Raw genomic sequence first — 7,445 nt, forward strand, 5'->3', positions numbered from 1 at the left:
AAGTATTCAAGCACATGTTTAGCTTTTAGTGATATCTTATTTAGTTCTTATATAGCTCTTTTCATCGGTAGATCTCAAAGCATTTTACAGAGAGGTATCTTACAGAGAGGTAAACTGAGGCACAGAGCTATGACGTGACTTATTCAAGGTCACTCAGCAGGCCATGGGCAAAGCCTGACTCCAGGTATAGTGCTGTATCCCATTCCCTCTCCATACAAAGCTAGGGGACATTGAAATGAAATCCCATGACCCAACCACAACTTACGTAGTGGTTTCCCCCATATTTCAGAAAGTTGCAGGCTAAAAGTATACCTGTGGTACAAGGATGAGCCTCAGCCTGGGAAAACCATTTCTGTGTTCATGATATTCCCTCTTCCAGGTAAGTAACCACATCCTTAAGTACTTTTCTGAATCAAGGATTTAAGTCACATTATCATTGCTATGTATATTATTTATACAATAAAAATGCTGTAATAAATAATAAAATATTTTGCCTTATAAACTGCTTTTACACTTTATAGTCACTAATGTGTGTGTATGAGAGACAGAAAGATTGATTTATTAAACTGGGTCCAGCAAAAATAAAAATAGATTATTCAATCCAATGTCAATACAAATATTTTACTATATCAAATTATTATACATTTCCCTTCTCCTTTCAAACATATTTAAACAATTTTTGCCCACACTCTACCCCACAAAGGTCTTTTGGGATCTCATCAGCTACCAGTGGTTTCTGTGTGATTTTTAACCCCTGGACAGGGTCTCTGCCTATTTTTCATTTGATGAGAATTGAATAAATTTTAAATTAAAGAATTTAGCTAGACAGATGAAGATTAACGATAAGGACAAATTTTCCTTAAATAAGTCCTAACAGATGTGTCCTCTTGAACAGTATGATGACAGAAAGCAAGCCACTTCTTCGACAGTAGAGCCATCCTGCTGATGCATTTTGGCCAGGCCAGATGTACTGCTGAGCACATCATGGGGCATAAGCTGGTCAAGATCCTGCTCTGCTGTGGTTCAGGACCATGGACATGTCTCCTAATTGGTAGGTGGAGTCAGGGAAACAGGGTATAACAGGATATAGTATAGGGAAGGAATTGGTCCTAGTAGGGAAGCCTATGGATAGGGGAAGTGTGATCACAGGCATAGGAAAATCTCTGTATGTATGTGTGTGTGTATACACACACACACACACACACTCTTCTTATATGTTTCATTCTATGCATCCGATGAAGTGGGCTGTAGCCCACAAAAGCTTATGCTCAAATAAATTTGTTAGTCTCTAAGGTTCCACAAGTACTCCTAATCTCTTAGGAGACTGGCAAGAAGTAGGGCTGAATTATTCTAGAGATGAAGGACAACTGTGTCCCTGCTATGGGATAACAGCCATTAGCATGTTCAAGGGGAATGCTGCTCTAGGATGATAATGTAAACCCAGATCAATCAACAAGTCAACTAACTGGAGTTTATAACTAATATTTTTTTTTAAATTTACATCTAGGAGAAGATTTTATAAGTATAAAACTAATGTTAATAATGTACTGGAAATACATAATAATGTTGCCCTTACAAGATAAACCAAAAGAAGTGATTGAGAATGAGGAATGAGGCGAGAGAAGAGCAGGATTACATTTGATAGATATCGATTTCCTTTAGATTTGTTAAGTATAGAAAATTGGGTGGGTGATGTGAATAATATTAGAAGAAATAGTAACAAGGGCATGTGTTAAAGATGTAATTTTAATTAATAGAGGATTGAATTTTAATGAACAGATGAAATTGAACAACAAATAGGAAGAATTTCTTACAGTTGCCCTTTTAATTTAAACCTTGGTATACTGGACCTAGAAGTGAAGTTTATAACAAAATAAAGAAAATTCTCAGTAACTTGATTGCAAAGATAAACCTGATTATTTTTATCTAAAAGAGATGAAATTCTGTGCTTATGTATCTGTAAAAAGGCGATATGATGGCTAAAATATCAAGGGAAATATTTCCACCTATAAAAAAAGGCACTTTTCAAATCAATTGCTGAAATGCATGTTTAACTAGTGTTATAAATTAACCTGGAACAATGTATTATAAAAACCACACGTCATACTGACACAGTTATTAATGTTCCACAGGAGAACAGTCCTGGACTAGCAGGGTTAGCACAATTTGGGATTGAAATGATTTGCAGAACTGTGTGAGAAAACTTGAAAACTGAAAGAACCTGCACTACACATGTCCCCAATTCTAGTGCTCTCAGTCTTTCCCTCAGGAGCACTGAGATTTACTTTGAAATATGTATGTGTGTGGGGGTGGCAGGTAGTGCGGAGGTAAAAAGTGATGGTAGGTGGATAAATCACATTATTTTTAAAAATACAAATTTCACACAGGTAGGGACTTGCTTCCAACTAGTAAATTTCGATCATAAGCTCTACAAGATCTTAAACTTTAGCAGTGATGTGTGTATTTATCTACACAAATCCAGAGGCAACTAACGTCAGACATGCCATGGTGTTATGTGTTCTCTTTCCAGCTACCACATGCCACGTTGCATCAAACTGTGGTAACTGGAAGTCATTGTTTCTATAAGAAACTCACACCTGACTGTATTATCTATAAAGTCAAAGAAACTCACATTCACATAATGTCAAGTATCAGAGGGGTAGCCGTGTTAGTCTGGATCTGTAAAAGCAGCAAGGAATCCTATGGCACCTTATAGACTAACAGACGTTATAGACTAACAGACGCTCCAAAATGTCTGTTAGTCTATAAGGTGCCACAGGATTCTTTGCTGCTTTTACATTCACATAAGTCATTTGCTAGTATGATACATTTCTAATTACTTGCCACAGAACTTACAAAGCTGATCTTAGAGAAGACCCATTTTTAAAACCAGCATATAATTTTTTTTAAGTTTATTATTCCATCTTTTTTATCATCATCACCACCTTTTCATTTCTCCCAGTTTGTCTCTGTCTTCATTGCCCTGAGCAGTTTCTCTGCCTGATTTCACTGTTCATGTCCATAACATAGCAATAAAGCATATTTCTATGCAGAGAGGGAGACACATATTGATATGGTACACTAAGAAGGACCTCAAAGAAAACATTTCTGAAATCACAGACAAGTTATAGGAACCAAAGTTTAACTTTTAACCATTTTAATATACAAATTAAAATGTATTCAGGAACTAATGGAAATAGTTGTTTAATTATTTTTGAAGTGGGAGTTGAAGACAATATTAATTTTTTTTAATTCAAGTTCTCAGAACATGAGATTAGATTTTGTTCAAATTTTCTCATTTATTCTGCTCTCATATTAACCCTTTTTCCTGTACTCCTCAATTCTGAGCAATGTACTATATGTAATTTTGAACCGGTAAAATTTGCTGGTGCTATTTCATGTGAAAATGATCTTATTTTTGCTGTGCCAGTGTTACCAATAAGTTAAAAGTGTGCTTTGCAGCCATCTCCAACATAAAGGCATTTGTCATGGTAACTGATACAGATTATATTTCCCGAGTGCCTTACTTTTTTGAAGAACAATTTATAATTTTAGGCATTCTATATGTATGAACAGTTAGCCTTGAACTCCCCCTAGATTAGTAGTAGTTGAAGGTCATCCTACATTTCAAAAGATAATTTTTCCTAGTATTATAATAAAGACTTTGATTTGATTTACCCCCTTGATTTTATAAAGAATTAATGATCTAAATAGAGGTAATCTACAAATAATCATATGTTTTACTTGTGCACTGGGGTAAAAGTTTCAGAGGGGTAACATTTTTGGAAGTGTTTTAGAGACATAGGCGCATAAGTCCTATTTTCAAAAGTAATTTAGACTCTTGAAATGTTACCTCAGCTAAGATTTATTAATAAGAATATACAATTGGCAGAGTGAATTAATTTCTAAAATTTATCTTATCTAGCCTATCAAGTAAATACATTTTCTTTATGTTCTCCACTAACACAGGGGTAAGAAATGTATGTTCAGCTTCCAGATATCAAAGATACCTGAAAATTATTGTTTTTTCTAAGAAAGCTAAATGGAAAGTAAATCAAAACTCCATTAATAATATGGAGCTTCATTATTACAATATTAGCCTACTTTTTAAAATCATTTTATTCTTTTTTGGATGATGAATTGGCCCCACTAGCTCATGCCTTCATACCCTCCAAACTAGACTATTGTAATTCACTCTCCCTGGGCCTTCAGAAGAAATTCACAAAGAAAACTCAACTGGTGAATGACTCGAGAGCCCATTTCTTTAATGTAATGAACCAAGGACTATATTATGCCAGTGCTCCATAACCTGGATTGGCTTCCCATTCACTACTGGATTCAACGCAAGGCTCTGGTGCCAATTTAAGAAGCCTTTAATGAGAGAAAGCTGTGCTATCTCAAGGACTGTCTCTTTTTCCAGGACATACCAAAGCCATTACAGTCATGTAGAATAAAAGAGCTGAGATCTAAGTTGGAGGGAAATAAAGGAAGAACAGTTTCAATAAAGGCTCTGTGCCTCCCTGCCAAGTGAAATCAGGAAGAAACACATCACTTCTCCCTTGTCTTCAGATCATGTTGTTAATCTCAGCTTGTCACCATAGCATGTTCAAACAGAATCGAACCTGGCAGTGTTCTCAAAAGGTATTGCAGAAGCCCAATGATCAAGCCAAAAGGCAGGATGGAGAACTGACGGTCTTATAATGAGAGATCCCAACATTTCTGGATGCCATCAGGATAAGTGTCACAAGTCATGACTACTATAACTGTATTCATCCTCTGTGGTCCAGAAAGGGCACTCACGCTTAGGTTTCTGGCCCCCCAGCTATCACCTCTCTTGGACAGAAACTGGCATCTCTCTCCTGCTTGAGCAGGATATTTTCAGGTTGCAATGTTCCTTGCCTACATTGTGAATTTCCCAGTATGTCAGACTGCCACAGCAGGCCTCCTTTTCTTTCTTTTCAGAGGCTACAAACAGAATAATTACCACACAGCTCTTTCAAAGCAAGCATATTTATTCTGAAGGAAAAAGCGTTATATAGAAAGCATTAAAAACAATAAAAGAACCTACACTAATGCTAATTAGCTTACCAGAGATCACTCCAACCCCAACAAGGGTTCTCGCAGGTGAATAGTCCTTCTTCCTGTGATTACAAATTCATGACACCTTTTTCTCGGAACCACCACCCCATGAATCTGCAAGTTACTCTTATATATATTTTTGGGCCTGGGAACAGGTAGTCAGCAGACAACGGTTTCTCCTCAAGGCATAACTTTAAAAATTTGGGTCTTGAGGTGGAAATTTGCATTTCCCTCCTCTCAAATACTGACAAATTTAATTCAATAAGGTTGCCTAGGATATTTTCAGAAGTTGCCATATTTGTCACAGTGATCCCATTTCTTCTAAACCATGCTCAATGCCTGGCTACAATGGTGATAGGCACTTTAGAAATGCTGATAAAATATAGCACTGTTCTTAAAACTACAGCACAAGAAAGTTTTTTTCAGAACTTTCATCACTACATGCATTCAAATAAGTAGCATTTCCAATGCCATAAGCATGGTCAATATTTGGTTCCTTCTTTCCTTGATTCTTTTGTTTTGACCTAGGTTAGTCATTAAGGCCAGCTGGGGGAATATAGGCCCCAACCAACGAAGATACTAAGCTCCTAAGGCTCAGGTTAGGTATCAACGTCCTGATTTTAGGCTCCATGGCAATCCACAAAACTCACACCAAAATCCTGTAGGTACCTAAACTCACTCAGCAGCTAAGTTGTCAGGGTAAAAGTTCCTTCTAGTAGCCTGTTGGTGAGAGATCCAGGGTCCAGTCCCCCTCCTCCAGTCACTCTTTCATTATTTATTCACAGAAGAACAGCTTTAAGAGGACAGAGTGACAGAGCCTCCGTCCCCGCAAGAGAATATGTCACAGTTCAGTGGTTGGAGCACTCTCCTGAGGGGATTAGAATAGAGGTCTCACCCTTTCTATCCATCAGGCAGAAAGTGGGGAATTGAACTTAAGTCTCCCACATCACAGGTAAGTGCTCTAACCCCACTGGGCTAAAAGTTAAGGTGGCTATCACCACCCCCTCCTCCAGCCATTTTGTGTGGAGCAAGGCAAATGCCAATCCATTCCCACTACAAACTATGTAGGCACCTAATCCATGCGACTCCTGCTAGCATTTTCCCATTCACTGATTACTAGCAGGGAGAGGTGTCTCCTTACAGCCTTATGCTCCCTGGCTTCCCTGTAAAGCTCAGTATGGGATCAGCAGTATGATTGCAGTGTTTTGAAGTGGGAGATCATTTACCAATTCATGTGGAAGGTTAACTTTTTTATTTTTTTTTAAATAAAACCCATTAGTATTTTCAATAACTACAATACTTTGTGTTGTTGCAGCTCCTCTGTTGAGTTAAGAGTACTTTAAGAATATTACTGAGTTAAAACTCACAACAGCCTGAAGTAGGAGGCAAGTATTACAGACCTAATTTAATACACTCAATCAGTGAATTTTAGAGGGTACAATATTTATTTTTTGGGCCAGTTTTCTTTGGCTACAGTGACCTCAAGCATTTACATACATAATGTTGGCATTTCTTATAAAAATCTACCACATTTACAGTGGCTATTTCATTTGTATTATTTAAGTGCTTTTAAAAAAAAATCCCCGAGTAAGGAACAGCATGCAATTTTGTTGCCTCAGGAGGAGACCAGGGAGCACACTGTTACTTGGAGTCACAGTCTGGAGCCTTATTTCCCCTTGCTCCGGGTGGAATTAAACTGCCCCAGCATTTTACCTAGTGTAGCTTACATCCTCTCCTCCCCCTCACGCCCATGGCACTGGTTGAACTGTGCTGGTCAGAACATTGAGAGCGGGGAGCAAAGTCAAAGCTCCACCCACAGTCTACTCACCTGCATGTAAATAGCAATAGCCCCATTTTTTTTAAATCAAACCAAACCAGGATTATTTGTACATTAGTCCACCATATTTTTTGGTGTTCTCATAAAATATTCAAGCATTAACCATTTTCTCATATGAACCCCATGTCAAATATTTAAAAAACCTCATTTGTTAATGTTGATGCCTAGAACAGCACTATTGACTAGCACCAATGAGATTAGAATGGTGAATTACTGTTGATTTCCTGGATTTTTTAGAGAGAGATTTAGGAACACCTTTTTCCTGACTTCCAGGAAATATAGTTAAAAGTTGTGATTGATAACCAGAATTAAAATTACCATAGGGCTTAGAAGCTGTATAAATATGAAATAAAAAAGTAGGTTATAAGTATAACAAAAGTAGGTTATAAGAAACAATAGATATATACAGAGAGTAGAAGGAAACAGACAACAGGCTAATGTGTTGCCTAATGAGTCCATTCCCCCAAATTTCCCCAAGAAATTTTGGATTTAAAAAATAGTGTTTTCTGCTTCATTTTTGGGTGATTTC

At 37.2% G+C, this 7,445-nt stretch overlaps 1 non-coding gene across 1 annotated transcript; it reads right to left on the reverse strand.

The window, feature by feature from the left end:
* Positions 1–219: 219 nt before the first annotated feature.
* LOC115654138 lies at positions 220–387 on the reverse strand. Its single transcript, XR_004001121.1, has one exon. It is a non-coding gene; the product is annotated as a U1 spliceosomal RNA (small nuclear RNA).
* Positions 388–7,445: the final 7,058 nt, after the last annotated feature.

The sequence above is a fragment of the Gopherus evgoodei genome, chromosome 6, assembly GCF_007399415.2.
Source record: "Gopherus evgoodei ecotype Sinaloan lineage chromosome 6, rGopEvg1_v1.p, whole genome shotgun sequence".
Lineage (NCBI taxonomy): Eukaryota > Metazoa > Chordata > Testudines > Testudinidae > Gopherus > Gopherus evgoodei.